The sequence below is a fragment of the Sus scrofa genome, chromosome 14, assembly GCF_054392235.1.
Source record: "Sus scrofa isolate SSC_HxYL_T2T_F1_AM1 chromosome 14, Sscrofa_HxYL_maternal_Yorkshire_Landrace_v2.0, whole genome shotgun sequence".
In the NCBI taxonomy this organism is placed as follows: Eukaryota; Metazoa; Chordata; class Mammalia; order Artiodactyla; family Suidae; genus Sus; species Sus scrofa.
In genome coordinates this window covers 78,479,709-78,502,020 of record NC_139396.1, presented here as the reverse complement: position 1 = coordinate 78,502,020, position 22,312 = coordinate 78,479,709, and the positions used below count along the sequence as shown (strand labels likewise).

Below are 22,312 nucleotides of genomic sequence, written 5' to 3'. Positions count from 1 at the left end.
AGCCAAATTCATTTCTCAGCGGAGCTTCATAAGGAAGCACAAGACGAGGCAGTTGGAAACCACAGCCCTGCGAGTGCTGATTACAGCCTGCTAAGGAAAATGAGATTTTTATCTCACAGGAATTCAGTTATAAAAATAAAATACAACGTCTGGCTTGATTCAGCGAAATGTACGAGCACCAGGGCATTTTTAATTTTGCAGGGATGCCGGACAAGGGGAATGACCTAAAACATTGCGTTTAAAGCGAGGCAGAGGCGCGGGGAGCGGCCACAGGAAGGAAGTGGGAGTGGAGGTGTGTGTGAGAGAGAGATGGAGGGAGCGAGGGAGGGCGGGAGGTGGAGAGAGAGGGAGAAAAACCACCCTGCTGGCAAATGAATGCAGCGGGGATGATGTCATTGGAACAGTTGGAGGAGAGGGAGAAAAACAACTCGGCGCTGGGCTAATCCTGTTTGCTGCCCTGAAGGGAATGGATGGCGGCCAAGGCAGGGGGTTCTGGGAAACCATATAAGGGTGCCAAGCAGGCTTTGCCGTCAACATTAGGAACTGACAGCTTTGTTCTTTGTAACTTGGCTGCCCGCCAGAGGCCTCATTTCAGCTCTGCGGCATGATTACCCTGGACGGCCGCCAGCCCCGCGCTGAGAGCTCCTTTTCTTCTCTCCCAGCTTTTTTTTTTTTTTTTTTTTTTTTCTTTCCTCTTTCCCTTTGCCAAACATGCAGCAGTTACCATGGCAGTCGAAAGTAAAGTTTCAAAAAAAAAAAAAAAGCCACACACAACAAAGTCGAGAGGCATGCCTGGGCCCAGAGGTGCCACGGGAGCAGAGGAGCAGATAGAAAAGGCAGGTCACCTATTCATCAGTCCTCCGACGGAAGGAGCAAACACGGAGCGCTGGCTGTCAAGCTCCGGGAGGTGACTCCAGGATAAACAGAGAGGGCCTGGCCCGGCTGTTGACAGAGAGGGGCTGGCTCCCAGGCCTTGTTTTCCTTCTCTTTCTCTCTCTCTTTTCCTGAGGCATTGTGGAGTGCGTAATGTGAAACGGAAAATGTCATGATTTCCACTGGGAATGCATCCACAGTTCTGAGAAAGCTCCAGAAAGCCTGGCCCGCCAAACACTAAAGGGAGCAGGAAGGCAGGGAGAGGGTGTGGACCGTCCCAGCGGCCCCCGGTCACCGAGGTGAACCCAGGGAGCAAAAGCTGCTCAGTGGCCACAGCCCAAGGGCCCTGTGGGCGGCTGGGACACAGACAAGCGGTGACTCCTGGCTGGACTGTGCTGGGGTGCCACACCAGAGCGTACTGGCAGGGGGAGGTGGTGGTGGTGATGGTTCAGTGCAGCGGGAACCAGGCCCACCCAGTCCCAGAGGGAACCTGAGGCCAGGGACGGAGGAGCGCCAGTGGTTTTGCTTTATAAGGGGGACTCTGTGAAGAGTCCAGCCAGCTATTTTTAACAGGGTTCCTGTCTCACCTGCTTGGAAAGTGGAACATCTCCTGGGAGGTGACACATGGTGACCACAGGCAAGTCTCCAGACCGAGAGCTGGCAGGTGACGTAGAAGCGGGGTCTGGGTTGCTGGCTCCCCTCACTGTATAAATTGACACTCCCAGCCCTGGGTGCAGCAGGATGCTGGGAAGGGCCTCTTCTCGTTCTAGAAGTTTCTGCAGCAGGGGCGAACCGGGCCGTTTTGTTGGAGGAAGGCCAGGCTCTGGCAGGGACTGCTCTCCCAGGCCCGCAGCGGCCTCACTGTGAAACGTTTCCTTCTGATGGACCACGCGGGCCCTCTGAGAGGGGTCATGGCCCCTCAGGAGTGTGCGTGCTCACTGCCCCGTCCTGGGCTGGAAGTGGTGGTGTCAGGGAGGAAAGAGCCAAGGGTGCATCAGGGGAGAAGTCAGCAGGAGGACCGCAGCAGCCCCCCTCTCCCTTTATTTTTCAGGGCTGCACATGCAGCATATGGAAGTTCCCAGGCTAGGGGTCGAATCGGAGCTCCATCCGCCGACCCACAGCACCATGCAGCAATGCCAGATCCGAGCTGCATCTGCAACCTACATCGCCCCTCACGGCAACACCAGAGATTCTCCACCTGCTGAACATGGCCGGGGATCAAACTTGTGCCCTCATGGATACTAGTCAGATTCTTAATCTGCTGAGCCACAAGGGCAACTCCTGTCCCCTAGCGTTAACTGGTGACTCAGAATCAGGAGAGTGGCCCTGATGGGGGCCAGGGTGCCATGGATTTTGCAGTTGCCACCCCATGCAGGACCTGGCTGGGCCACGTCCCTGTGTTCTGAGCTGACTTGAAGGAAAATGCTCCCTGGCGAGTTTCTAGAAACAGCACTGAGTCAGACGGCTCCCTGTCCATTTTGGCATAAGAGAGACTGAGGTCACAGTAATGGTGTGTCTGAGCCTATGAAACCTCACAGCCTTCTGACCCTGGGCGCTCAGCTTCCTTCCTGGAGGGGCAGCCTGCAAAGCCACTTCTGGCCAGGATGTCTGAAGCTGCCATGGCACTTTGGATAAGGGTGGAAATCTGACTCTCTGGGCCTTTGTTTTCAGAGATCCAGCCTTGTCTTCTGCAGTCTTGAAGTGGAGAAGGGCGAGTGGTGGGGGGAACAGTCTCTTCCCTCCTGGGGTGGGGGAACCAGAGGGCTCCTGGACATCCCTCCAGCATTGCGGGTTGGCGGGTAACCATGAAATGGAGGATTTGCCCTCCCAGGGCCTCCTCTTGCCTCTGGATCCATGAATTTGACATTGCATGTATGAAACAGCAGAAAAACCATTACCTTCACTTATAGATTAATGTAGCTTGCCTATTGGGTTTGTCAGGCAGACAGAAAAGGAGGATCCTAGGGGATTTTTCTTTCCTGAGAAACCAAGAGAAAGCAAAAACAGCGCTGCATGTGTGCACTTGTGCGTGTGTGTTGGGGAGAGGAGGGGGATGGAGAAATGGTAAATGCCTTTTTAGCAGCCACAGAGACCCAAAGCAAGAACAGTATTTGCAAACAGGTTACCTGCTCAGGTTCTCCTGTGATCTTTCATTTCTGGTGCTAGTTTTTCCCCCTCATTAAAGAAACCCAATTTAATTTCTTGCTTCACTTGCATGGTAAAAATAATTACCTACAGACACGAAGCCTGCACTAAAAATCAATGTACAGAGAGAGTCCACCTTCGCCTTGGGTCATCACAAGACTTCACAGCCATAAATAGAAAGCATTTGAAATATTTCTCTTGGTAAACAGATGAGTGAAACTTGTCACCAGCCTTCTAGCTCTTGGAGAGAAGCCTTTGTGTGTTAAGGCAAGTCAGGGATCAGAAAGTCCCATCAGGCTGACATAGAGTCCAGGGCCTGTGTGCTCACCAAGAGAAGGGTGCTAGGATGATGACCAGGATAAAACACTCGAATGTGAGGTGCCAGCTCCAAGGTGCTGCTGCTGCTTTAATGGGCGCAGGATTCCTTACCTGGAGCCTAAGCCTGAAGTAGGGACATAAATGGACACTGGTGAGGCCCTGGGGGCCCCAGCGCCCTTCACCCCCACTGACACAGCCCCCCCATGCAGGCAGCTCTCCCCAGGGGGTTAGGGTGGGCTGTGTGCATGGGGCGGGAAGGACAGTGGCCATGTTCACTAAAGGTCTTTTTAGTTCCACCCAGGTAGGCTTGGAGAATTTGAAGACTAATTCAGGTGGCGGCAGTTCTGTGCAGTATCAGTGTGGAGCTTGCAGAATTGGCTGGGCCCTAAGAAGCCTGCTCCAGCTATTTCTAGCAGGAGGGGTTAGAAAAACAGCCCTTTTGGAGTTCCCAGTGTGGCTCAGCAGGTTAAGAACTTGTCTAGTCTAGTATCCATGAGGATGGAAGTTCAATCCCTTGCTTCGCTCCATGGGTTAAAGACCCAGCGTTGCTGTGAGCTGTGGTGTAGGTCGCAGACACAGCTTGGATCCAGTGTTGCTATGGCTGTGGTGTAGGCTGGAAGCTGCAGCTACGATTCGACTCCTACCCTGGAAACTTCCATATGGCGTGGATGCAGTCCTAAAAAGAAAACAAATCCATTTTTAGGAGGTTAGGATTAATAGATACACACTGTTGGTTATAAAGTAGATAACCAGCAAGGATTGATTGTATAACACAGGGAATGCTACTCAGTAGCTTGTAATAACCTATAAGGGGAAAGAATCTGAAAAAAGAATACATATGTATATATGTGTATGTATGTATATGAATCCCTTTGCCGTACACCTGAAACTAATACAACATTGTAAGTCAACTTTACTTCAATTTCAAAAAAAAAAAAAAGGAGAAAAAAAAAAAAACAACCCTGCCATTTGGGAAACAAGTATTGAGGATTTTTAGAAACTTGGAGGTTTGCACTAACATGTGGAGGTTCATGAGATTTCTGTGTTCTGATATGGACGTCTCGCGGTGGGTGAGGTGATGCCTACATGCATGGACCCCTGGGCAGTCATGTTAAAATCATGCTACCCGGACACATCTAGGATTCGTCAACAGGTCCATCGTTTTATCTCTACGGCTTTTTCTTTTTTTTTTTTAATTTTATTATTATTTTTTTTTATTTTCCCACTGTACAGCAAGGGGGTCAGGTTATCCTTACATGTATACATTACAATTACAGTTTTTCCCCCATCCTTTCTTCTGTTGCAACATGAGTATCTAGACATGCTATTCAGCAGGATCTCCTTGTAAATCTATTCTAAGTTGTGTCTGATAAGCCCAAGCTCCCGATCCCTCCCACTCCCTCTCCCTCCCATCAGGCAACTACAAGTCTCTTCTCCAAGTCCATGATTTTCTTTTCTGAGGAGATGTTCATTTGTGCTGGATATTAGATTCCGGTTATAAGTGATGTCATATGGTATTTGCCTTTGTCTTTCTGGCTTATTTCACTCAGTATGAGATTCTCTAGTTCCATCCATGTTGCTGCAAATGGCATTATGTCATCCTTTTTTGTGGCTGAGTAGTATTCCATTGTGTATATATACCACATCTTCTGAATCCAGTCATCTGTCGATGGACATTTGGATTGTTTCCATGTCCTGGCTATTGTGAATAGTGCTGCAATGAACATGCGGGTGCACGTGTCTCTTTTAAGTAGAGCTTTGTCCGGATAGATGCCCAAGAGTGGGATTGCAGGGTCATATGGAAGTTCTATGTATAGATTTCTAAGGTATCTCCAAACTGTTCTCCATAGTGGCTGTACCAGTTTACATTCCCACCAGCAGTGCAGGAGGGTTCCCTTTTCTCCACAGCCCCTCCAGCACTTGTTATTTGTGGATTTATTAATGATGGCCATTCTGACTGGTGTGAGGTGATATCTCATGATAGTTTTGATTTGCATTTCTCTTATAATCAGCAATGTTGAGCATTTTTTCATGTGTTTGTTGGCTCTACGGCTTTTTCTACCGGTGTGTCGAGGCCTCCCAGTGCAGGATGGAGAGTGGAAGAGCCCCACCAGCCTTGTGTGTCAGGGACAGTCGCCTGTGTGTGTGACCCTCCCAACGTCACAGAGGCCATGGGGGCAGCTGCTGTCACTCCCACCAGTTCAGGTTGACTGGCCAAGGCCATGGAGCTGGAGTGGCAGTGGTGGGCTTTGGACCCAAGTCTCCGGGCGTCCTGTGCAGGCCCGGGGGCCATTTCCAAGGTGGGCCCGAGCGACACTGAAAACCCTTTCAGGCCCCAGCTCTTTCCCTCAGAAAGCCCAGCTCAGAGGCTAGCAGGAGTGTCTTGTGACTGCAATCGTGGCACTGATTCTTCGACTGCTTCCTGGTCCTTTGCTATTTATTCAAGAAGGCGTCTCTTAAAACCAGGAATGTTCTTTCTTGCCACAGAACGAGTCCTGGGGCATAAATCTGTGCTGATGTCACACACACTTGCACTGGCCTGTTGGTGATCAACTCAGGACAGGACCTAAAGGGAAAGAGGCCGTTTTCTCTCACTTGTCTGCAGAGAGGGGCTGGGGGCTCTAGAGGCTCAGCTGAAGGGGTCACTTGGCCCCTTTCCAGAGATGGCAGGGCCCCTGCTGAGACACCACAGTCTGACTGCTCCTCCTCCAGCCCAGCCCCTAGACGAAGGGAGAACTGGTGGCCTTGGGGGTATCACGGGCCTCTCCAGTTGTCTCAACGTCCCCATTTTGGTGTGTGACGTCTCCAAAGCATGTGACGATTCCACTGTCAGATGACTGAGGTGGCAGAGAAACTTAAAAATCACAAATTGGGAGTTTCCATGGTGGCTCAGCAGTAGCGAACCCGAGTAGTATCCATGGGGATGCGAGTTGGATCCCTGGCCTCACTAAGTGAGTTAAGGATCGTTCGTTGTGTTGCCCTGAGCTGTAGTGCAGATTGCAAACCTGACTCGGATCCCGTGTTGCTCTGGCTATCATGCAGGCTGGCAGCTTCTGCTCCGATTTGGCCCCAAGCTTGGGAACTTCCAAATGTTGTGGGTGTGGCCCTAAAATGACTAAATAAATAAATAATATATATTTTTTAAATCACAAATCACCCATGGCAACGTGGCAGAGTTAGACCAGTAGTGGGGGCCATCAGCGTTCCCAGGACAGAAAGCTCTTCCCAATCCCGCTGGTTCCAGGGCTGCCCTCCCCAGCTCTGCACCACTGGGGCGAGGGTGCCGTTCCTGAACATTCTACCTACGCACGTGCAGATGCACCATCAAGCCACACAGGTGCAGAGTCACACCGGAGCAGTTATCCAAGCGCTACTTGTCTAATGCTTCCTGGCTTCCAACCCCATCCGTGTCTGAGCTCTTGCGGGGCCAAAGCTGCATAGCACCTGGCAGGACCCAGGGTCTCACTGGAAACTCCAGAAATCTCTTCCTGGTAGACTGAACCCTGAGAGACGAGACATATCCCCTATGAGATACACATGATCTTCAGCACATAGTCTAGACTTGAGGAAGTCCTCACGCTGGGCTCAGCATGCCAGCGTCTCAGAAAAATCAAGCTTAGCTGTACAGGTGCCCGAAAATGCAAATGGCCTCAGGGCGATGTGGAACCACCTGACAGTTGCCATTGCAGGGGTCAACCAGCCATCCATTGCCCCATTGAGGCCTGGGCATGCAAGCACACCAGAAAACCACCCATTCTGGGATGCTGTTTAGCCCTGGCCCCCTTCTGGAGCATTTAATTCTGCTAACTGTGGCTTTTAGGGCAGTGGCTGGCACATTCAGGTCACTTGATGTGTCATCACAGTAGAGAGGCTGGGGTTTTTTATTTTTGTGTGTTTAAAGGTAATGAGAAAAGTCTGTCATATTTCATCGAGAATGTATCCTTATGGCCGGTGTGGACGTTCAGCCAAGTGATTCTGTTGGTAATCAGGAAAAGGCAAACACGTATGTTTATCTTCATCCCTTTCAAACGGCATGAGATAACGTCAAACTGCAGGAAGTATCCCGCAAAAAGGATAAACGCAGGCTCTTCAGCCCCTGGCATGCCCGCCCCTGCCTGCTCTAGGAATATCCTAGGGCAGATGAGGGTGAGCAGCTGGGAGACACAGACACACCCAGCCCCCAGCTCATCACGCTGGGCTGGGCTCCGGTTTCCCAAGTTAAAAATCACCTCTGTGCCTGGGTCGATTCTGCTGCAGTTTAGTTCCGGTGAGTAAAGAGGCTCCAGCAAAAGTTTCAGAATTGGCTTTGCCTGGATTTTGCCCAGTTTGTATGCATTTATTACACACCCCTATGTGCAAAGCCACCCGGCAGGGAATGTGACCTGAGGAAGGTCACAGGTGAGTAGGGGGGCAAGGAAAGTGAGGGAAGATTCCTGTGTTGGCTCAACAGTAATGAATCTGACTAGTATCCATGAGGATGCGGGTTTGATCCCTGGCCTTGCTCAGTGGGTTAAGGATCTGGTGTTGTGGTGGACTGTGGTGTAGGTTGCAGAGATGGCTCGGATCTGGCATTGCTGTGGCCGTGGTGTGGGCCAGTGGCTACAGCTCTGATTCAACCCCTAGCCTGGGAACTTCCCTATGCTTCAGGTGTGGCCATAAAAAGAAAAAGAAAAGAAAAAGAAAAAGGAAAGTGATGAAGACAGCCTGCCTTGATTCTTGGGGAGGATGCTGATATGAAAGTGTGAGAAAGGAGAACGGGGACTGGTCTCCAGGTGCTGATTCCTGCCTAGACCCCGTCAGGTGTGGTAGAACAGGGTTATCATCCCTGTTGGTGGCGCCCCCACCCACCCCTGCCCCAAGATATTTAGTGCACACCCTGCACAACAGTCCACGGCCCCCCTGCCTTGCCTGGCCCTGGGGCAAACTTCACTCTCCTGAGGCAGCAGTGGGTGGGGGAGAAGACACCCATCACACACCCCAAGCTGGAGATGGTTAGCCCACCTCTCAGGGGACATGCCACAGCTCTGCATTAGGCCATCCAGGCTTGAGGCTACTTTTGGAGATGTTGCAGGGAGCCGAGGAGCCTGAGTGGTAGGGAAGCCCATCTAGTGTTGGGAGCCTGCAGACCAGAGATGGCAGTTTCTGAGCCGATGACTGGTTACTCGGGATACAAGGAGGCATGTCTCCTTCCTCCAGGACATCTTCCCCCTGGGGACAGGCTCACCCAACCACAGCCCCCCTCCCAAGAGCTCTGTGCACCGCCTCAGGGTGCTCACAGGCTTCCTTCCAGTGAGAGCCGTGGAAGCCCCAGGATGCTTCTCCTGGAGATGCAGGCCCCAGAGCAGACAGGCACTCAAATCAGGGGTCCTTACAACGCAGAGAAGAACGGGTCGAGCTGGACCAGACAATGGCCAGAGGGAAGGGACCTTCTCCAACCAAACTCCAGCAATGCACTCGCGTCACCATCTCCCAAAGCTCTAGGAGCTGCGAGCTCAGTCACGGGAGGACGTGTCCCTGCCACACACCATTCCTGCTGCTCAAAACCAGACTGCTGGGAATGTGAATATAAAACCCAAGGAAGCGCCAGAAACAAAGGAGGCTTCAGTCACCCCCCAGCTCTTCACATCAGACACACATCAGCTGTGACAAAGGCAGTGACGAAGGCCCCCTCCAGACAAATCCGCTGATGCCTGCATTGATCTGATTCTTTTACCATCAAAGGGGAATGCAGTAAGACCAGCAGGAGGAGAAAAAATGAAAAGAATTAGAGCCACCAGGAGAGACTAGTAGTGTTTTCCTGGTGCTGAGTCATGCTTTTACAATGACCTGGGCCTGCGGCTTTAACTGGTGACAGATAATGAAAATCTGACTGACATTCTCTCTGATGTCCTCCCTTGGGAATAAACATAAGAAAGGGTCCATTTGTATATATTCACATCTATGGGATCCATTAGAACTCACAGAAGTATTTAAACACTGGATTGTAATTAGAATCAATAATCTCAAAGTTGGAAGAACAATGCCAAGGACAGGAATTTCAAATTTTCATTGCCAAAGCATGTTCTGTATGCGTGTTGACAAGGGGGAGAAGGTACCTGTGTGTCGAAGGTGTTTGGGAAGGAGGGGGTCCTGACACGGACATGAAGCCCCCAGCCCAGCCAGTCCTGTGCAAGGCTCAGGACCTGGTCAGGGGTGGCCCTCTTGCTCTGCCTCCTCTCCATCTGCCCAGTTCCTACCTGCACCTGTGTTCCCAAAACTTCCCATTTCCTGATTGCGCAGGCTTTCGCTCCCACTTCCAGGCCTCCTTACGGAAACCCAGCTTCTTGGCCTGGGCCCTCAGAGGCTTCCCAGGACACAGTGGATGCCATGCTGTCCCTGTTCCAGGCTACTTAAGATACCCCCCGGGACCCTCACTCTCTCCCTCCGTCCAGAGCACCTGGGGCCATGGCTCCTCAGGTAGGGAGGCCTCTTTTATTTAGCACCCACTGCCCCAGGGCTTGGAGAGACAGCACAGAGCACCAAGTGTCTGCTTCCAGGGGGCTCCCCCTCTAGCAGGTGGACTCCGAGAACAAATAACTAACCACACCTGGCAGCTTGGGAAGAGCACCCAATGCTGACGGCCTTGCAGAGAACCAGGTGGGTAGGAGAAGGCATCGGGCAGTCGATGAAGGCTCCCTGGACAGGTGACCATTAGGCCTGGGTGGAGAAGGAGCCAGCTCTGGGAGCCAAATCCAGAGGGGGGAGGGACCGGGGGGAAGGCTGGTCCACTGCCTTGAGGCAAGAATGAGTCTGGTGTGTACGAGAAAGACCCTGGATGTGGGAGGCTGGTGGGAGCTGGTAGGACTCTCAGTATACGTTCTGAACAGGCTGGGAACCCAGTTGTTACAGGGCTTTAGAGAAGCAGTGAGGGTTTGGTTTACAAGGGCGAGATGTCACTTTGCTACGTGGAAGTGTCCAAGGGGAAGCCCACATGTGGGCAGGAAGCCCGGTAGGAGGTTCCTCCTGGGGTCCCAGTGAGGGAGAGGATACTGGCAGGGTCACAGCAGCGGCTGCTGCAGGGGCTCTCACATGACCTTGGCGATACCTCAATGGGCTTGGAGTGTGTTCAGCGGGGCCCTCATCACCTGATGCAGGTGGCGCCTACCCATGTGACATCCTCTCTGGCCCTCCTGCCACAGAGATGCTCTACCTGGAGGGACAGGGACCCTGACACCTGGCCGAACTGGCTTCAGGGCCTGTCTTAGCCACTTCCCAGCTCAGTGGTCCTGATCAAGAGGCTGATCTTCCTGGAGCCTCAGTTTCCTCCTGTTTAAAGTGAAGACAGTTAGGACGTTCTCGCTGTGGCTCAGCAGTACCGAACCTAGCTAGTACCCATGAGGATGCGTGTTCGACCTCTGGTCTTGCTCAGTGGGTTAAGGATCTGGTGTTGCTGTGAGCTGTGGTGTAGGTCTCAGACGCAGCTCACATCCTGCTTTGCTGTGGCTGTGGTGTAGGCCAGCAGCTGAAGCTCCAATTCGACCCCTAGCCTGAGTACTTCCATGTGCCACAGGCGTGGCCCTAAAAAAATAAAATAAAATAAAATAGGCTAAAATAAAAATGAGGACAATCATTGCCTCATAGAATTGAGTGTGAACTATTATGTTAAAGTGCCCAGCACAGAGCCTGGCAAATCAAAATAAGTCTCAGTGGTAGTGCCAAAAGTAGTAGAAATAAAATAATATTCATTCAACAAATATTTATCAAGCTTCTTATGTGCCAAGTTCTAGATGCCTGGGACACATCAGGGAACAAAATAAACCCAATCCTTGACCTCTGGGGCTTATTGTCTAGAACGGAGGACACACAAAGGAGTAACTTTTTTTTTTTTTAAGAGTTAATAAAATCATTTGTTAAGAGGTGATGAGAAAAATGGAGCAGGATAAAGGGAATGGGCATTCAGGGATGGGGTGGGAGAAGCCCGGCTCTAGGCAGGGGGTCAGACCCTGGCTGCCTCCATCTCCTGGCTTCCTTCTCAGCTCAGCTCTCTCCCTCAGCCCAGTGGCTTTGAGGACAGTGATGTCAGGACCCTCCTGCTTGACTTGGCCTGATGGTGCCAATGCTGGGCCCTGTCCAAACAGGCAGGGCTCACCTGAACTGGCCTAGCTGGTGGGCATCCCTGCTGAGGCGGCAATAAGAAGAAGGCAAGAAACACACTCGCTAAAAGGGGGTAAGAGAGGAGAGAGAGGCTTTTCCATGTGGATATCTAGTGGGTGTGATTCTAGAACAGTCGCCAGAATAATGATGAGCGTGGCCAGTCCCTGAGTGCCCATCCTAGGCTAGCCTGGGCAAGCACTGGGCATCCTCAGATCTCACCACAGCTGTAAGGTGAGGACTTGCCCCCCAGTTCTGACTGGGGAGAGAGATCTCAGATAGCTTTAGAAGAAAATCAAGAGAGCACAACTAGTGGTACAGAGAGCAATTCATCCCAGGGCCGTTTCCGCAAAGCCTGAACCTTCCTCCTTACAGCAGCTCCATCAGTGACTGCCTACACCGCTCTGACATGGGAATGTGGCAGAGCATCTTTGCTCCCTGCTCCCTAAGAAATTCCACAGAAGGAAGATCATCACAGGCCCAGCCTGGACCCCAGGCTGGCCCCACTCCTCTGTGTTCATTTTTCCTGGTTACTGTGTTTGTGTTGAGGGCTTTTGGATCCCTTCTCCAGGCTGCCCTTTCTGCTTCCCTCAGCTTCTCAGCTCTTTGGGGGAGGGACTGAACCATAGATTTCTTGTTTCTGGTTCCACACTCGGTGCTCTTTACCGGGGAACGCGCGGTGGATGTTATCGACTGGCTGACTCAGGCCCTGTCTGCCCACATGAACCATTTTGAGCAGCTTTGACTGAAATACGAACAAAGTCCGCTGAAGGAGATTAAGCAGTCTGGTCGATTCTCTCCTTCCTCCCCACCCCCGTTCCCAGTGCAGCCGGGGATTCTTTCTCCTGTGGGATCTTTCCTTCACAATGGAAGGCAAGGCTGCAAAGGCCCCAGCTCTTCCCAGAAAGGAGCCAACGCTCTCTCTGGAATTTGCCAGATGGATCCTGATTCTCCAAACTGAGCTGGCTCAAGGCTTCCGATGGCTGTTTTCACACCATCCCGCCCCTCCACCTGACAAGAGTCCTGCACACCTGTTCCTCACCTGGCAGAAAGGAAGAAACACGACCTGGCTCTCTGAGCCTCTTTTCTGTCATCCTGGGAGGGAGGTGATTCTTAACATTTAAAAAAGGAGAGCGATCTGGGATTACCCAAGAATTTACTTACTTAATCCTTAAACAGATACCTGAACAAGTAGAGACTTCATCGGGGAGGTAAATTAGATATAAACAGGTCAAGGTATGCTCACCAGGTAGGACCTTCTAAATCCTAAGACCCTCCTTTCTAGGAACCCATATTAAAAGGAAAAAAGAAAATGAAATATACAAATGCATTCACTTGTGAACACAGTAAGTACCTCTGGTACAAACTGGTCACGCTGGTTGACTCTTGGAAGGGGAACTGGTGTCTGGGGGCATGAGTTGGAGGGAGACTTTTCACAATCAAGTCTTTGGAATATTTTAAATCTTGCTCACATGACTAAGCAGTTTATTTAGGAAGAAAAGATGGGATTTTTTTTAAAACAAAAACAGAGATGTGAAATCATCCAAGTTGTAGACCACACCAGTGCATGATTTTCCTAAAACACAGGCCATCACAATGACGACCCCATCAGACTCAGATTTGGAGGGCATATTCAAATACTTTTCTATAGTGACCACCTCGGAGTTCCTGTCGTGGCGCAGTGGTTAACGAATCCGACTAGGAACCATGAGGTTGCAGATTCGATCCCTGGCCTTGCTCAGTGGGTAAAGGATCTGACGTTGCTGAGAGCTGTGGTGTAGGTTGCAGATGCGCCTCGGATCCTGTGTTGCTATGGCTGTGGCGTAGGCCAGCAGCAACAGCCCCGATTGAACCCCTAGCCTGGGAACCTCCATGTACTGTGGGAAGTGGCCCTAGAAAAGACAAAATGACAAATAAATAAATAAATAGATAGATATAGGGACCCCCTCTTTCAGAGTTGCTGGGTGGCCTTTATCCTGATCCATCGGGCACAGACCAGAATTAATGGAAGGAAAAGTGGTGAAGAAGAGGTGGGTAGGTTGACCCTGAACTGTTGCCTGTGACCTCACAGAATTCAGTGAAAACAGAGGGGCGGTGGGAGCAAGGGCTGAACAATTGCTGCCCAGTTGGCATCCCCCCAAGTCAGCCTTGAATGGCTCCATCCCGGACCCAGCCTGCTCAGTCGTCCATTGCTTTGGGCCTTGGTATGGAGGTCAGGAAGAGAATTTAAAAACAAGGAAGGAAAGAAGAAGATCAAGATGAGAGGCAAGAGCAAGCAGTCAAGGCCATCAAGTCAAGGTCGTGGACATAGCCGGTGGGGGGAGGGGGTAAAAGTTCTCTATCTCAGCTCCATGTGCGTGACCCCACCTGAAGCCAAAGGAGCTTGTAAAAGCCTGCCGGCCAATTCCTTAGCCTTCTGAGGCGAGCCTCCTGCAGCAAAGGTCAGATGCCATGGCAGGTTCCCAGCTGTCCCTGGGGGCCTGCACACCCCCCACAGCTTCGGGCCTCTCCGAGGCAGCTCCTCCACCCCCGGTGTGGGCGTGCAACCCAGGGAGAGGGAAGAGGGAAAAAGAACTCTCTTGGGGGGGTGGGATATCCCCCTCCAAGAAAGTCGTCTCTTTTTCTAGGAACTGTCGGCTTCGAGGTGGCATCACTCATGAGCTGCTTTCCATTTACAGATAAAAAGAGAGGGGAGAGAGGAGAGAGGGGGAGAGACATAAGCACAGATGTGAATTACTGGGTACTGCTGAGCGGCTCCCCTACTGTGCCTGTTGCTATGGCAACACACTCTGGTTATGGACCACTTTTGGGAGGCGGATGGTGCAAAGAATCACAGGGATGCATCAGGAAAACAGCAGTGTGAGTTTGGGCCGAGTCTTTCTGTATTTCTGGAAGCATTCTTGGTACAGATGCATTTCTTACCCCTGCATATTCAGCAGTCATGAAACATGTCCAAAACTCTCACACTTTCCCAAATGGAAGGCATGTTCCCAGTCTTTTTTCCCATGCTCACAACTTTCCATTATGCAGCGTGGCTCTCTAGGTCTGTCTTTCCTAAGTAAAGCAGGAGGCTGTTGCATGTTTCCTCCAAACATGCTTTAATTACACTTACGTATTTGATATTGCTGTACTCAACCTTGCATCTATAATAGGGAATTACTAAACTTCCTGGGTCCATCACATTTAAACTTTGAGCAACTGTCTTTGTTCTGTGCCTTCATCTCACGAGAGAAACCATGAGAGGGCAGAGCTGTCTCCGCAATGCCAAGAGCTTGGTCAAGTTTACAGTAGGGGTGGTTGTTGAAGAGGGCAACCTCATGGCTGTCACAGACCTTAGACAGACAGAGGCCTAAGTAAGAGCCTGGCCATTCAGTCTACACTTGATCTTAGCCAAAAGAAGTGATGGCCATTCAATCTAGTAAGTAGTGGTCCAATTTCTCCTTGAATACCTCACCACTTCTGGACAAGGCCTGTTCAATTACTTGGCAATTTCCTTCTGAAAAATCCTCAGCGTGCTGGTTCTCTTGTGGGTGGGACTGGCCTGTCACGCTTTCAGGCTCTCCTATGACACCCTGAACTCCTAGGGAGTGTCAGGTGCCCTGCACTTTCTTTCATTCTCACATGACTTCTGTGGAGAAGGGCATTGTTATCCCCACTTTCCAGATGGGAAAAGTGAGGTTCAAAGAGGAGCACACCCAAAGCCACTTGCTGAGCAAACAGTAGAGCTGAGATTGGACCCCCACTGTGTCTGATTCGCTGTCTCCTACGGGGATGATGACAAAGCTGGTTTGGACCAGCTGGAGAGGGACAGAGAGGTGGGATCCCAACCTCTAACTTTTTAATGTATCTTTTATATCTCTTTTATAGGCAGCCACTGACCTGCTGTCAGAGCTGCAGTCTAAGCGATACAGGTCGGAGCTCAATGTCACCGAGCAGATTATTGCCATGGCAGTTACATTCCTTCTCACCACCACCCTCTTACTAAACACAGGGGACAACAGGGCAAGAGGGAGGCTGGCAGGTGCCAAGCCCATTCGCCCAGTCCTAGTTTATGGTCCTATTTGGAAGGGGGGGAGCTTAAATAGCTTGTTCCCTGAGGTGACGGCTGTGTCACAGCAGGTATTGGCATTTACAACAGTAATAATCCCTTAACTGCCATTTATGGAGTGTTTATATACATTGCACTATCTTAGATGCTTTATAGTCATGATTTTATATAACTGGCTCAAAAAGTAAAAGTGATTTGCCCAAGGTCCCATTGATAGTGAGTGGCAGGATGTCCACCTGGCCCACCTGGTTGCAAACCCGTGCTCTTTCCAACACTGTTCACCAAGGCCCTGAGCCACGGATTCAGTCGGCAAGTGTTTATTGAGGCCCTCCCATGACAGGCCCTGCTCCCGGCCTGGGGATATGTCAGTAAATAAAATCAAGATCCTGGACCTCGTGGGAGCTGAAGGGGAATGCTATGGGAAAAATGCCTGGAAGAACAAAAATAAAAAACAGAGAGGGAGGGAGTTCCTGTCGTGGCTCAGTGGTAATGAACCCAACTTGTATCCATGAGGATGTGGGTTTGAAACCTGGCCCTGCTCAGTGGGTTAAGGATCCAATGTTGCCATGAGCTTCGGTGTAAGTTGCAGACATCGTTTGGATCCCATGTTGCTGTGGCTGTGGCATAGGATGGCAGCTGCAGCTCCAATTCCACCCCTAGCCTGGGAACTTCCATATGCCAAGGATACAGCCAAAAAAAAAAAAAAAAAAAAAAAAAAGCAGAATGGGAAAAGAGGAAGCAGGGATGCTGGCATGAGCTGGGGGCCAGGGATGCAGGCAAGTTCAGTGGAGGGGGGATAAGAGCCAGTGCTCAGTGAAGGACTCAGCCAGAGCCCCAGCAGGGGAGAGTTCCAGACAGAAAGAATGGGCAGGGCAAAGGCCCTGCGGCAGGAGTGTGCCTGGCTTGCTGGAGGAACGGCAAGGAGGCCAGGCTGGCTAATGTGGAGTGAGGTCAGAGGCAGGTTGGCAGAGACGATGGAGGCAGGTGTGATGATGTTGGCTGTTCCCTGTGTGCACTGGAAGCTCTGAGTGGGTGTCACACCACCTGCCCTTCATTTTCAAAGAGTCACTCTGGCTAGTGTGTTGAGAGTGGCATGTAGGGGTCAAGGATAATCCAGGGTGAAAGAGTGGTGGCTCAGGGTGACAGCAGTGGAGGTGATGAGGGCTGGCCAGACCCTGGAGATATATATATTACATATTTTTATAATTAATATTTTTCTTTTTTTAATTGAAGTGGTTAATTTACAATGTTGTGTTAGTTTACAATGTTGTGTTAGTTTCAAGTGTACAAAAATGATTCGGTGTATATATACACATACACTCACACACTCTTTTTCATATTATTTTCCATTACAGATTATTACAAGAAATATCTGGTACAATACCTTATTAAATATACTTCCCTGTGCTGTACAGTAGGTCCTTGTTGATTATGTATTTTCTATATAGTAGTGTGTGTCTGTTAATCCCAAACTCCTAATGTACACCCCCCATCGTCACTAGCCCCTTTGTTACCCATAAAATTGTTTTCTGTGACTATGAGTCTATTTTGTAAATAAGTTCATTTGTCTCATTTTTTTTATATTCTTCATATAAGTGATATTATATGATATTTGTCTTTGTCTGATTTACTTCACTTAGTGTGTTCATCTCTAGGTCCATCCATGTTGCTGGCTGCAAATCACATCATTTCTTTCTTTTTTATGGCTGAGTAGTATTCCATTGCATATATGTACCACATCTTCTTATCCATTCCTCTGCCAATGGACATTTGTATTGCTTCCAGACCCTGGATATATTTTGAGGAGGTAAATGGGATCTCCTAACAGGAGGGTAAAAGGGAAAGAGAGGTCAAGAGTGGTTCTAAGGTTTGAGTCCTGAAGAATTAGAAGCAAAGAATTCCCCCCCGCCCCCGCGCCACAGATGAGATGGGGAGGCTGTGGGTAGAGCAGGTGTTGGGTGAAGGGGGTCTGGGAGGAGCTGGGTTTCAGACATGTTGAGTTGGGGGCATCTGTTAACCTTGAAGAGATGTCAAGGAGACCTTTGATGTATTTTGAATGTGAAAAGTATTTTAGGACATTTATTAATAAGTATGACTTTTAAGATTTCAGATGTAAGCTTTGTTAATCAGGAAACGAAAAAGAAACACCAAACTTCTTATTCCCATAAGATGCCTCACGGGTTAAGCCCCATGATAGTTAGTACAGTAGAAATTCTGGGGCTGGGTGGGCAGGAGAAACGGAGGGAAGTAACCCAGGAGCATGTTTCAGATAATCAAGAACAGGCTGAATGCAATCAAGGAAAACTTAGGTTTGAGAAATCTGATGAATTTGAAACAAGGTACTTTATCTGAAGGGAGACTCCAAATCTTGTGTACAGATCTGGCAGTAAAAGTCCTGGTTAATTTCACATCAGGTTCACCAAACTCCTGAGAACTAACTCTTAACCAGCAGTTAACCAGAGGGCACCAAGGTGCGTTACTGGTAATTTTCCCCTGACTGCAGAAGGAAGGAGCAGCGTAATTGCTCTATCTGCCCTGACACCAAATCTACTTTCAAGTGTTACCACATTTCTTGGCTGATGACTACAAACCCCAGGAAAAGGACCTGGCTGCCAGGAAAGGGTTGGAACTCTGATTTTAGATAAGTCACTGCCTTTCCTCCCAGAGTCCAAGTGGCTCTGTGTGCCTTCTGATATTTCTACTTTCTGATGCATGGAAATGAATCTCATCAATGCAGATCTTGGGAAATTACCAGCCAGGACTGTGAAGTTTTGAGTACAAAACAATCATGAAGGGAGTTCCCGTTGTGGCTCAGTGGTAATGAATCTGACTCGTATCCATGAGGATGCCAGTTTGATCTCTGGCCTCACTCATTGGGTTAAGGATCCAGCATTGCCCTCAGCTGTGGTGTAGGTTGCACATACAGCTCAAATCTGGTGTTGCTGTGGCTGTGGTGTAGGCCAGCAGCTGTAGCTCCGATTTAACCCCTAGCCTAAGACCTTCATGTGCCGCGGGTACGGCCATAAAAAACAAAAAAAAAAAAACCCAAACAAACAAACAAAAAAAAGTGAAATAATCGTGGAGATGTTGAGAATAAGCCTTACCATCCCAGTCTGAGCAAAGTTCAGCGATTTCCTGTACAGTCCCAAATGGGTCCTTCTCAGCAAGACAGAGCTGAGACTTTTTTTTTTTTTTTTTTTTTTTTCTTTTTATGGCTGCAGCATATGAAAGTTTCCAGGCTAGGCATGGTATCAGAGCTGCAGCTGGGGTCTATGCCACAACCACAGAACACTGGATCCAAACTGCATCTGTGACCTACACCACAGCTTGCGGCAACACCGGATCCTTGACTTGCTCATCGAGGACAGGGATTGAACCCACATCCTCACAGACACTATGTCGTGTTCTTAACCCACTGAGCCACGACGGGACCTCCTAGAGCTGAGACTTTAATGTGACAAGGAATATGTTAAGTCTTGTTGGAGAAAACTAGGCACCATGTCATGGAAGCCACTTACAGACACCTCGACCCTCTCACCAGTTTCTCTGTCTTGGGCTGTGGATTCTGTCTACAGAACCTCCCATCATGATCACCAGCAGCGTGCATGATTGAACAAAGAGCGTCTGGGCCCTCGTGAACACTGGCGATCTCTGTTGGATGAAGAGTGGCAAGGAAGCCCCTCTATTTCCTCATCTTAGCCCTTCACACTTCATCCCAGAAGCTCCACGGGACTTCCAGAGGGCAGCTCCCATCATCAGAAGCCTGCTGAGAGCAGGGAAGTGGGCTTGCAGGCTCCTAAAGAACCAGGGGCACTGCCTACAGAGGGTGATGGACATCTGGCCACACACACACACACACACACACACACACACACACACACGCAACTCACACTCACACACAACACGGTTTGAGTGTCAAATGTCCACGGGCATCATCCCCATTACAGCTGTATTTGGGAAACATCAATATTAAATATTAGCTATATATGCTTCACATATTACAAGGATAACAATCTGTTCGCACATCTGTTCTCTCTACCAGACTGTACGTCCCTTAAAGACAAAGATGGGGGTCTATCAACTTTATATCCGCAGCAGGAGACCCTCAGCCCCAGCACACAGTGGGCGCCGGATAAATATTAATTGACTGAATCAGGAAACTGAAGCACGTCCTCAAGGCCAGCCTGAAACCCAAGCCTGGACACAGCCTCCAAATTTCCATTTGCAGTCTAGTGCTTTGGCCAGGGGTAGATGAAAGCATGTGTTCCAAGCTTTGCATGATCCACAAAGAATTTTTTCTAAGCTCATTTCTAAGAAGGGGCCAAGGAGCTGTGCGTCTTTTCCTCTGGACGCAGGCTTTCATGCCTCTGCCCGATGAGTGCAGCCCGACTGCCATGCAGAAGACAGCAACCTGTGGTCTCTCTGAATGTCACAGCTGCTCCCCGCCCCCCACAAGCTGCAGGATAAACATCAGCCAGGAGGGGAGATGCTGCTGCAACGGCAGGCTGCTCTCTGCTCATCCTGCCCAGGGTCACGCTTTGAAAAATATCTCTGATTTTGTTTTCCTAGCTTGTTAACCTTTTCCTTCCCAAAACAATGCCAGTATTTGTTTTGGCTGCTTCTGCGCACGGAGGACGGGTCTGAGTTGGAGGCACAAGAGCATTTTTCCCTTAATCTCATTACAAGGGCTCCTCACTCTTGAATTCTTCCCAGGGCTCACTTGCTGTGAAGTGATTTCCTCTTGGAGTCGTTTTTTTTTTTTTCCTCTTTGTGAAGCTGGGAGAACAAGTAGCTTTGGTTTTGTGGGGAAACAGGGAGAGACGGCAAAGACAAAGGCGGAGAAAGCCAAGCCCAGCCACCCAGGCACACACACGGGGCAGTTCTAAAGTAAAATGGACCCAACTTAAAATCTCTGCCACTCAGATTTGCCTGGGGGGACCACACTGAGGATGCACCTCTCACTGCTGCCTCTCTTTTACCTGAAGTTTATAAAATCTGGAGTGAAAAGGGCCAGTGCTCTCCCAGCTGCCATTGCTCATGTGCTCAGAATATCTTATTTCATCCTTTCCAGCCCTTGAATGTTATCCGCCTGCCTGACTTGGTTCTCACAAGCGTGTGACTTTCCCACACTGTTCCTTCTTAGCCCAATGGACAAACTCACCTTGACTTTCTCGTCTTAGGTTTGAATGTTCATCCTCAAGCCTTAGAGGAATTTTCAGCCTAACCCATTTTTTGGTTAATTTTTCTACCTTTCACCAAAGTATTTCTTTCCCCCTTTGAATTGTTTCATAGATTGTGTCCACAAATACAGAACTGAAACTGCAAATACAGAACAGAGGGTTCTGGAAAATGAATGGTGGAGCCGGGGGGTGGGTGGGTAGAGGGAATCTGACAAAGTACACTGGCAATCAGTCTGTCGGCCGTGGCCTGAACCAGTCAAGTGACCAAGGAAAGGGGCCAGGCACATTTTGCCTGTTGTATATTGTATCAACTATTGTGTATTGTATGACCTGTAGATGGTATGTAGATTGCATGCACCCTGTTGCATGGAACGGAAACATGCCTTCACCTTTCCCAGGCCCACATTTTACTTTACAGGTTAACTAGAGAATGGTGCTTCCTACCCTTTGGGAGGCAGTGTGGGCCAGTGGTTAGAGCAGGTGTTTTCAGCAGCTTTCCTGGAACTGAGCCCTGGCCCTTTCTCTCATTAGCAACTTGCTTCTCCTCACCTATAGGATGGGTATGGAGTTCCAGAGATCATTTTTTTCCTCCCCTTAAGCATTTGGACATGAACTGAGAGAGGGGAATATAAAACACAGTCCCAGGAGTTCCCATTGTGGCACAATGAGATTGGTGGTGTCTTGGGAGTGCTGGGAGGCAGTTTGATCCCTGGCTTGGCACAGTGGGTTAAGGGTCCAGTGTCACTGTACCTGTGGCTAAGGTGGCAGCTGTGGCTCGGATCTGATCCCTGGCCTGGGAGCTCCATATGCTGCAGGGTAGCCAAAAAAAGAGCAAAAAGAAATTTAAAAATAAATAAAACACACTCTCTGCTCTTTGCAAGCTGAAAAGCCAGTGAAACTCACAAGCAGAAAAGACGGGGATAGGAGCAAATTCTTGACAGCACCTCCCATGTACTCAACGCGTTCTTTGCTGCTATTCATGCAAAAGCGTGTGTGGGTGAGGCGAGGATTCTGGGAGGCTGCAAGCCCTGGTCCTCCAGCACTTATCAATCACCATTAATCCTGGGGGCTCCTAGCCCCCGCGCTGAAGAGGCGTGACTCATCCTGACTCAAATAGCAGTGCTGACACTTAATTGAATTCCAGAGCTAACGTTGCTTCCTACCTACGGTGGCAATGCTTCACAGCTCAGAACCCAAGACTGCTCTAAGCCAGGCTCTGTGTTTGGGAGAGAGAGGGTGCCTTTTTCAAGTGATTGAAAGGTCGTGTGGATGTGTATGATTCTATTTCTCTTTGACTTTCAGGCTTAAAACTTATGCAAATGTGGTCCAGGAGATAATGGACCAGACAGCAATTAGAGCTGAAGATTGCTTCCTAGGAGGCGGAGGGCAATGGCAGAACGGCCTCTTGGCACTCCCTGCCTCGCCAGTGCAATCGGCAAGCAGCTGGTCCCTCCTTTAATAATCCTTTATCTTCCCAGCAGTGACCAAGGGTGGTCGCTATTTGCTGGCTGCCCAGCTGCTGTTTAGAAGGAGAGAAATTAATGCAAGTGCAGAGAATTTTATTGAGGAAAGATTTATTTCTAGAGTCCCAATTCCAGAGGAGAGAGATGATGCTGAG

At 49.7% G+C, this 22,312-nt stretch overlaps 1 protein-coding gene across 8 annotated transcripts in view; it reads left to right on the top strand.

The window, feature by feature from the left end:
* Positions 1–22,312, top strand: part of LOC102158473 (uncharacterized) — a 156,204-nt gene that overhangs the window by 92,486 nt on the left and 41,406 nt on the right. Inside the window, exon 9 of one of the 8 annotated variants that reach the window (XR_014827909.1) lies at positions 19,090–20,844. The exons of 5 other annotated variants lie outside the window; for them this stretch is intronic. The gene's annotated coding sequence lies outside the window, so the exon portion shown is untranslated. Of the gene's footprint in view, positions 1–662; positions 4,029–19,089; positions 20,845–22,312 lie in introns of those variants that run through there. 2 more of the 8 variants (XR_014827908.1, XM_084996914.1) reach the window with 2 other exon arrangements.